This window comes from Trachinotus anak, unplaced genomic scaffold (genome assembly GCF_046630095.1).
Source record: "Trachinotus anak isolate AG129_WGS33_773 ecotype Australia unplaced genomic scaffold, CSIRO_AGI_Tana_v1 ptg000009l, whole genome shotgun sequence".
Taxonomy (NCBI): Eukaryota; Metazoa; Chordata; class Actinopteri; order Carangiformes; family Carangidae; genus Trachinotus; species Trachinotus anak.
This window is the reverse complement of record NW_027273860.1, coordinates 14,535,337-14,545,616: the sequence shown is the minus strand read 5'-3', so window position 1 is coordinate 14,545,616 and position 10,280 is coordinate 14,535,337. Positions and strand designations below refer to the sequence as shown.

Here is a 10,280-nt window from a genome sequence, read left to right as displayed (position 1 = left end):
GTGTGACAATTACCTAGAAAATCATAGGAGATTGTATAATCGTATAACAAAATTTAATAATCTCTTAATCCGTAATTTTCAAATTTACAAATCACAGTTAGTTCTACTTTTTAGTAGATACAACATCTGTAGAGCCTGGAGGACAAATAAAATCAGAACATTGCAACACATCTGGTCTCATCTCAATCCCTCTGCGATTGTGTGGGCAGAAACGGGTTTGGTGGAGGGGAAGACCGCAGGACACACACACAAGCTAGTGCTCTGTCCAATTACTGACCATGAGGCACCGCTCGGCTGATATGTCTTGTCACCCTTCTATACAAAATCCCCCTGATATCCTCCAACCACACGCTTACACTCAGACGGCCAGACGGTGGCCTGAACTTGCTCTGTCACTCCGCCGTTCCCGGATTCCTACAGAGGAGGGAAGTGGCCCCCATGGGGACCCTAATCACTAAAGCAAAGGGTCATCCATAAAGTCAGGCTCAGTGGGGACATAAGGGGAAAAGGCATAGGAGCGATGAACAACATACGGGAGGGAGAAGTAACAGGGAAAGACAGAAACAGACAGAAGGAGGGGGGCACTGAGAAAGAAACAGATTGAAATACAATGAAGAGAGAAAAGAGGCAGAGCCAAGCTCTCTGTTTGTTTAGGGTCTGTATCTGTCATTGTGTCGCTGTGGTAGAGAGGTTACGGGGGTGTCTCTCGGACACTGGGGGCTGCCGTGCTCCACTGATGGCCCTGCGACTGAGCATATGTCACCAGTCTAGCGCGAACGAGGGCGCTGCCTCTGCTGGGGCACACATCATTAGCACCATCTGTGACAGTACCCATGAGGCCCTGGTGGGCGCAAATACGCTGGTTTTGCTTTTTGTGGAAGGGGGAGGGGGGTTGAAATTAGGGGAAGAAGGGGTGCTACGTGTATACGTGTGTACACTGTTTCTTCGGGGGTCACTGCTGCTCAACTAGACCCTGTATTTATAGAGGAAGAAAGACAGAAATGAACCCAGTGTGAGGGCGTGAAAGTGAGGGAAATGTGCGATGAGGGATGCATGTGTGCGTTTGTGTGCGTCTATGAATCGATGTGGTGTCATGCATACGTACCAGTGAGTTCAGGAAGCCAGTATGGCAATGATTACAGCCCTTTGGGAGGGAGGGTAAGATGGGCCTGGGCTCCGCTTGTTGCAGTCGTGTTGAGTCCAGATAGAGGAAATGCTGGAATAATAAGAACAGGAAGGGTAAATGGCCTATCAAACACACCCCTCACTGACCTCCCCAGAGCCCAGCCGACCAGGATGAAAGATCCAGCCACTTTCTTCTTCTTAATGGTTTCCTCGGTAATCAGCACAGCGGAAGTGCTCCAGTCCGGGGTGATTAGCCAGGGCTAGGATTCCTTAATCGCCCCAGACTTGTTCTCATGCTTTGAAAAAAAAAAAAAAAAGGAGGGAGTGGGAAGGAGGGAAGAGGAAGCAAGGGTGATAACAGGGCTGTGTGTTTAAAGAGAAAGCGAAGGGGGAGAGATGTTTGGATATGAGAGGAGTTGGGAGGACCACAAACTGAGATGTCAGAGTTGACATTATTTGGGTTCCTATGGATTTGGCTGGGTAATTGTATTTCTGAAAAACACACTCAGAAAAACACATTCAAGGGTGGAAATTCTAGTTAATCAGGAGAGGTTATGGAGGTTTCATGAAGTCCATAAAGTCAAGAGCTAAAGGACTTAACAACTGGGCAAACAGACATTCATGAGGTGACTGCTAATCTGACTGAAACATGATTTCCCAGACAGCGATGACTCATGGCAGAGAGCTCACATTAACATTTTGGAAGCAACTGGCAGGGCTTTATCGTATCTATCCAGGATGTGATTTATTTGCACTTCTGCTAATAATCTGAGTTTTCAGTGAGACAACACAATCTTAAAGTCTCTTAAAGACAATGTTTAGTTGCGTAGGGATTTGTTGTCATCACTGTGATATGGCTGTGGCTTCCAGTTTACACAGTAATTAAAAAAAACTAAGCCAGGCCGTGGACTAGGTGACTGGTACTAGACCTTTCAAAGTGCTGTAAAGTGTTTACTATAAACACAGCACTGTTCTCCATCAACAGCTCATGTCATTTTTCATTTAAATAATTCAGGATTATTGTTGATGTGGACTACAGTCGTATAGTCTTACAGCGGCTCTAGCACTGAATAGGGTGGTAAATTCCTCAGACGGTAAAATGAGAGCCTGTCTGTGGGCTGATGGTGACTGATGCTGGGGTCAGAGCATTTAGCCTAACCACAGAAATGGCAGACTGCATGAGTCACACTTACAGGCAGCACACTCTCTGTTCCTACAGGTTGCTACTATAACCACTTCAACTGTGTCTGGGCGTTTGTTCTGAACAAATGTGCCACCAGTAGCACCAACACAAATACTGTTTCCCCACATACGCATGAATTACAAGATTGCCAGAAAACTACACCATGAGTAATCATAATCAAAAATGAGCTCAACAATTTGCCACTAGCTGTGTTGATTTCAAGTCCCAAATCAAATATGACTGAAGGTGCAGATTTTTGTTTTGGCTGCTTGACCATTTCCATGCCAAATAATGACAAACACTGAATGCAACTTTATTTGCAATTTGCAAAACACAAAACAATTTGAACAGTCTGATAGTGATGAGGTTACCAGGCTGAACAAGAGAATCCCAAAACAGATGCTGAATAATTATTGGATTAAATAAATGTTCGTGTTTGTTCATGAGAAAGAATCCCCGTCAACACATTCTTTGATTTGCACAATACCCACAAAGAAGATTTTTGATCTTCCTCAGAAGCGACCTGGGAGGCTGCAGGGAGCATCTAGACCACCTGACAACTTCCTAAGATGAATCTAAAGCACTGTGGTGAAACAGTATTATTTATAGGTGCTGTTGTGGTTTTCTTTCAGGAGCCATATTCTGAATGCAATGAGACTCCTCTCTGTTTTCCTTTCCTGATATTCGCTTGCTGTTTAATGCGGCATTCAGTATCGCTGTCAACAATGACAATGTACAGTGGCAACATTCTTCAGACATACCTAAATACACAAACACCCCGGCCTGTTTGACAGTGTCGGGATTTGTTTTCATTCAGGAATTCCCCTACCGTGCGCTGCTGCTACTTTAGTTCCCACCTAGTCAAACCTGCCTGTGCCGTATATTGTGTTCCCCGCTATTTTTTCAGTGATCATGTTACAGAACTTGGTTTCCAAAATGTCTCTGGTAATATGAACACGCTTACTAACAGGTATCATATATGTTCACTTATGTGCACGACAATGGGTGACCCCACCTGGGCTTTTGTCTTAGATGATTACAGATAGAACATTTGAAATGCTCTAAAAGGATTGCCTTCACTCCAGCCTCTACTGCGTGTTAGTCCTGGGGGCTAAACAGGTGTGTGTCTCTAAACACATTACTCTCATACCTGCATACACATCCCACTCTTGACCTCACCGTCACCCCCACCCTACCCTTGTTTCAGCCATTACTGGGTGTATTTAGCTAACAATACCCAAATTGCTTATATGAACATGTCACGTTCAGTCATTCTAATGTCAAGCTGGTATATTACAAAATTTCCAAAAATGCCCTGTAGCTGACAGGAAAGCAGGTGATGTGAAAGGTTGAGGTGGAGAAATGAATATGACTATTAGGCTGTCCACATGTTTTTCAGTTTTTTTTGTTTTTTTTTTTTCCTGGAGAGCTTTAACTTCTTTTGTGACAAAAAGTATTAGTTTCCACCTGGTGTAAAGGTTCCCAGCACAGTGTGTCTTTTGAACTTAATGGATGCTGAGGAGCATGACTGTTGGAGCTGTAAAAGTCCCACGGTGCTGTTACGACCCTTTGCCACCGCAGAGAATAAAAGACACGCAGAAGATTGCACAAAGCAGATGAGACAGAACAAAAGATGGTCGACAGAGAGATAAGGAGGGAGAGCTCGTCCGACAGACACACAAGGCATTTCTGTCTCACCATTCTGAAGTCAGTGAGCTGTCAGTGATCCTCCCTGCCTGCACTGTGAGTACAGCCCCGCGAGCGATGGCATTTCAAATAGCCTTATAAATCAAGAGTTATGTTATGTCACCCTGCCACTGCCATTAACACAGAGAAGAGAAAACCATCACCGTTTTTTTTCTGCAGCACATAGGGTTTATATTACTGTGTGCATCCCCTCTGAACCATTAATACATCAGGCTCGTTCTCAGGCTGTAACTGAAATTTGAGAAATTTATCCTTATCATGGGTCCAAGTCTCAGGAAAACTTACTAGCACTCACGTCGTCAGGGGATCTGCGAGAAACCGGCCCCTGACCCATTTCGGTTCCCAAACTGTGGGTTAAGAAATGCTCTTCCCTCCCTCAACAATTACTAAAGACATGTCCCTGAGCAAGGCACTTGACCCTCAATAGCTGCACTCAAACTAAACATTGGCTTAAAGCACAAGACGGTGGTTTCACAGGGCAGCTCAGCTCAGGTATGACCTCTGCAACTGTATGTTAACTTTTGGAATTTCTGCAAAGGAATTTGTGTGATTAACAGAAACAATAAACCCGACTCCAGTGACAGGGTATTGTTCCAAGAGCCTGCAACTGCAAAGTCTCTCTGTGTGAACTAAATTAGAAAGTCAACACTTAATTCAAGCATTCGTAGCTCGCAAAAGCTGTAAACCAGTGGTCGGTAACTGGCGGCCAAAACAGGCCCGCCAGCAAAAATATCTCGCCCGCCAGACTATTTTGATCTGATTTTTTTTTTTTTTTAATCTTAAAATGCCAGGTATGCATTAAGATATAGTTAAGGTAGAAATAGAGAATCTCCCCTCACCTGAAGGTGCTCATTATACTTTTATCCATTTTGAGAGTGAATGACAGACACAAACAGTCACATCATGCGTCTGCGCACCTGGTTTGACGATAGATCTCCGTCATGGCAGTTACTCACTGAATCACTCCCTGTTTAGCGATTTCTGGCTTTTTATCTTGTCAACAAAATAAAAGCGCAAGAAAGTTCGTTTTTTTTCTGAAAAAAAGTTCAAACAGGTTAATAGCTTTTAATATGAAATGTTCTGATAGAAAGTTCCACAGGTTCTGTTGCTTACTTAGCAGACCTCTGAAATAGCGGAGATGAGATGTGTGATATGAAAAAATAACACCAGAAAAATGAGGCAAACATATAATATGTGACTGTGGGCCGCAGAGCCACATGTGAACAGTAATAAAGTAAATTTAAGTTGCATTTTTATCAATCGGTTTCTTAAATTAGCCTTTGATTATGTTCTGGCTCACTATGTAATGGGTTAGAAAGAAACTGGCCTGAAGCCAAACTTACTTGCCGACCCCTGCTGTAAACCCTTGTTTAGTGACTTTCTCTGTGCTGTGCGAGCCCAGTGCTGTTTCCATACAACTTACCTTAATGATTAAGTAATTCATTGTTACACCACTGTGCCTCGTGTCACCTTGAAAACTTTTTTCGCCTGCCTCGAATGACCCTCCACACCTGCTGCAAAACATTTTCCCCCGCAAAACAAATCACCCATACGCGTACGACACGTAAGTCACAGTTGCCGGGGTTAAATGTAGGAATCATGCATCGAGGGGTAATCAGGAGCTCTCATCGCAGGATTCCCCCTGAGACTGATCCCCGGCGTGTGACATGGCTGTCAAAACACTGACGGATTGTTTTACCAACACACGCGCGCGCGCACACACACACACACGCGGCTGCATGCACCCACACAGCCATACGCAAACTCATGCTTGCAAACACATGCTTTCAAGCATACACAAGCACACTAAATCACACCGACGTATTGTTTCACCAGCTCCATAGGCTTGACTGACACCTATTCTCCTGGGGATCCTCCCCGCTCCCTGCTTTATGAGGTAAATACAACCAAACAATTTGGCACTGCAAGTTTAGTTATTTAATAAAGATCAGACTTTTTTCAAGTGACACTAAGGGCAACTGCTAAATCATAATAGTGAAATGTTATTCTTTAAAATCTCTCTTTTTTTTTGTCACTTAGCGTTTAGCGTGGTGGCGAAAAATGCTACTTTTTGATGGTTTGGTTGTCATTTGATTGCAGCATCCTTACAACATTGAGAAAAAAAAAATATATATGTTTGTCTCCTTTTTAAGAGGCATCATTTAAAATAATTTCAGTTTTCCGTCATATTTATTGGCACGAATAGAAAACAGACATGCAGAGGTGACGCAGCCAGGTGCCCTGTTGGAGTCAGTCTGCCATTCCATTAGCCAAATCACAAGCTTTTGGACATGTCGAAAATCCAATAACCTTATTAAACCCTATTATGACAGTTAATTCTGTTGCTATGCCACTATGGAGAATATATTGGTTAAATGCTTCCTGGGACAGATGCTACTTTGAGGCTAATCAGTAGTAATTGATGGCCCAATTGGGTTAGAGTGGCCTTACTCTGGCCAGTGTCTTTGGCCTGAAGCTGTCAGGGGGACAGACTGAGACGCCCACTCATGCTAGCTATGCCAGTGCTTTATAAACTGCTTCTGGATCACAGCAGGAAGAAACAGAACACCTTGTACCCACACGATGACAATTTGTGGAGACAGTATCAGATGCCTAACGCTCTTTAACAACTCCATTGTATCCTGGTAAAAGATGTGTGTTTGTTACTTCTGAATGTATCTTTAACCAGGTGGTCCTCACTGAGATAACAGTGACATGGCCAATAACAGGCAATTACACAATATGCACAACACATTTTTATTTTCTTTTTTTTTTTAAATATAATGTTAATTCAGCACATAGAGAGCTAAAGGCCTGATGGCTGCATTATGCTAGTCACTGTTCCTTTATCTTCTGATAAAGTGAGACTATGTAATTTATGTGGACCAGCAGCAAACTATGGCCACAAGTGATCATTTCGGGATCATGTTAGATGTTAATGTGTCAGTGAAGTCATTCAGTAACACTCAGGTATGCAACAATCTGTATCTAAAACTTGCTAACGTTAGCTAACATAAACGACTGCTCAAATGAGACCAAGTAAAGCTGTGGCTGCAAACTTTTCTGAATTCAACTTTTTATTTGTGTGGGAGTGTGTTTTTTTTCCCCCCCTTCATAGTTTTGAAGGTTCAATACTGTTTGACATCTCTTAATGTGCGTAGAAGAAAAATACAAGCTTGCGATAAATAGGACATCATCATACCATATGTGTCTCTTATCCATGATATCCACTCATGCTCTGGTCTAATGTATTTAGCTGCACTCTCTGCTACTGTCTAACAGCATCTGTAGTGGTGTCCGAAAGTCTGAGACCACTTTCAGCCTGGATCCCAAACCTCAGACTGGACATTGTTCAGCCTTCCCTGGTCAATCAGCACTTACATGGCCTTGATCTGCCAAACTAGAGACCTTTGTACAGTGACAGTCTGAGGATTGTGGGAAATTGTGTTCATTAAAGTCCAGTAAAAACAGAAATTTTATTGTATATTTTTATATTACCATCCAACAAAATACTGTTGAGCAGGGTTATCTTAAAAGGCTGCAGATGTATAAATTTGCATTATCACAAATGTCAATTTGATTGTGAATTAGGTTTTTTTTTTTATTGCTTTTTTTTTTACAAAGATAAACACTGTGTACTGTACTGTTCAAAGACACTAACATATGAGCGAAACTGAACCGTGTTTATCAGCAGCAGTGACACAGAGTAACCAGAAAAATCCCCCAAGACTTTTCTAAATGAATCATCTGTAAATTAGAGCATGGAAAAACACTCTATGATGCCCGGCAAAACATTTGACATCCCAGCCTGTCATGTTTTGGAATGGCCTTCAGACTTCACTTTGTTGCATTATACATCAACCCTTACCCTACATATTACATTTGCAATCCAGGGGCAAATATTTTCAATTGTGGGAGGGGGATGATTTCTATGCTCTAGCAATTTGATACCACAGCACTTGAGAGTTATCACCGGAGTGGCCGTAAGCTCCGGAGCAATTCATAATTGTGTTCTCTCATTTCATATTGCAGCTCAAGTTTTTACTTTTTTATTTATTTTCACTGCTGCACACACACAACACCCACACAAACAAATACACACACTCAGATGTCTCATCCCAGCACTTTTTTTTTGATGATACATTAAATGGTGTAAAGTTGCATCTCGCTCTGTGTGCACATATGTGTGTGTGTGTGTGTGTGTGTGTGTGTGTGTGTGTGTGTGTGTTTGAAGCAGGGTCCCTCCACCTGTGCTGGTTGGGAGTTAATCCGGTTAGGTCCCAGTCTCGTCTCCACTGCTGAACAGTGTGGTTGAAGATCCACAGTGCCCTGGGGCCTGGGGCGCCTCTCCAGCCCAACGCCTTGGCTTAAGCGTAGCGCAGTAAGGAGATGAGACCGGCTTGGCCCTCGTTACAGAAATTAGATGGATCAGGGAGTAAACATAACCAGCTTTTTATATGATCTCCAGCTCAGAGCAGACAGAGAGCAGAGAAGATGGAGGGGAGGGAGGAAGAGGAGGCAAGATTCCTCCTCTAATTACTTCATAGGTCACTGCTCCTGCAGGCAGATGTCAAAATCCAACACTTTCTGATGTGAGGAGAGCACTGGAGAATGGGAGGGAAATACGAGGGAGAGAGAGGCAGGGTAGAGGGGGAGAGGGGAGAGTAATGAGGACAGGAAGAAGAATGAGATATAAAAAGAGAGAAAAAAAGAAAAAGAGGGGGTTTGGGAGGAGAATAAAAAAGTGAATTGGAGCGAGTGGGTAACAAAAATAAAGCAGGGGTAGGAAGAGGATAGAAGAGCGAGATAGAATGGATGAAAGGAGAAAGTGAGGGGGGATTTAGAGGAGCAAGGGAAGCAAGGAGAAGAAGGGGGGGTGGGGGGTGGGGGTGGAGGATGGATTGGAGGGGTGTAACGCGTTGTCAGGAAAGTGGGTGAATGTAGTGGTGATGACACAGATTGGTTGTGGAGTAGCGGTGACCTGGGATGCCCTGTGTCTGGCAGAGAGGTAGCAGACAAACACAAGGACCTTCAGATTTGCCACATGCCCCCTGGCTCATTGAAAAACCACTGACACCCGACTGAAATGACAAACTGGCTCTGCCATGTCAGGAGTTATGCTATACCCTTTAGTATCAGAGTGGTAATGCCTATATGTCAAATGATCTCTGGCTATCAAAGTACTGAGGTAATCATGTTGACTCAGAGCAGCATTTCTTTTAAATGTTCTATTTTTTTTCCCAAGAAAACAAATGTGGGTCTATCTGGCTTCCTAGATAGATATTGTGTTATCTAATTCAAGGGCATGTTGTTTTTTTTTTTTCATTTTCAACACCAATTTGTGTATTGACAGTGGTATCCAGTTTCCACCTATAAAGATTCAGCCTGTATGAAAATCTGGTTTTTAAAAGAGGGTTACAGATTTTAAGTCAAGCCTGTATTTTTCTACATTCTCTTTCAAAATGTTTACAATAAATGAAAACCACCCATGTATAAAGCCTCTGCAACCCAAATTCCCATCTCGCACACATGTTGTGAATTGAGGAAATGGGGGTTTTCATTTCATTTCACGTAACACTAAGTCTGTGATGAGATCTTCGAAAGCAAATACTGAATTTTGCCATCAGAGGCGGAGAAGCGAAGGACTTCTAAGTATGTGGGCTCATTGTTTCGATGTGATAGATCGATACTTCGGTGCCAAGAAACCTCAAAAACAGCTGGACGGAAACTGCAGAACCTGTTCACTTGGCAGTCAAACAAGTACTTGTACACTAAGCTTGCACAGTATGTCCCTCCATACCCATGCTTGCTTGTTAAAGCAAAACGTATCCTTTACATCTCAATCCGTAGGTCTACACATATCATCTCTGTCTTCTTCCAAACGGTGCCACTGTTTTAGGAGGAGAAACAAAGAAGCAAACGTGCTGCTCTTGAAAACACCTCCACACTGTAAAGAGAAAGCATGTTTTATTGTGGCTGTTTAGGAATTGGGGGAAATCTTGAATATACTCTGAACTAGGTAGGTTTGGTTTGATTAAAATCCCTGGCCCCTTAACAACTATCTTCTGTTTGAGCTGGTTTGTACTATGCAGAAAAATCCTTACTAAGGATACGTACAATAGGCCTTATACAAATCTGAGGCCTGAGCATCTAACAGACACACAAATCCCACACACAAACACACAGAACCTGTCTTTGTGGGTGGGTTGACTGTTGGTCAGTGGTGTGCACGGCTCTCTGAGGCCAGATTGAGGCTGATTTGGTC

General features: G+C 43.1%; 1 long non-coding RNA gene across 1 annotated transcript; it reads right to left on the bottom strand.

Annotated features, from left to right (window-relative positions):
• Positions 1-426: 426 nt before the first annotated feature.
• LOC139625485 (uncharacterized) lies at positions 427-8,823 on the bottom strand. The gene is made up of 3 exons (XR_011691896.1): positions 4,855-8,823; positions 1,106-1,216; positions 427-973 (listed from the first exon to the last, which is right to left on the bottom strand). It is a non-coding gene; the product is annotated as an uncharacterized lncRNA (long non-coding RNA).
• Between the last annotated feature and the right edge of the window lie 1,457 nt (positions 8,824-10,280).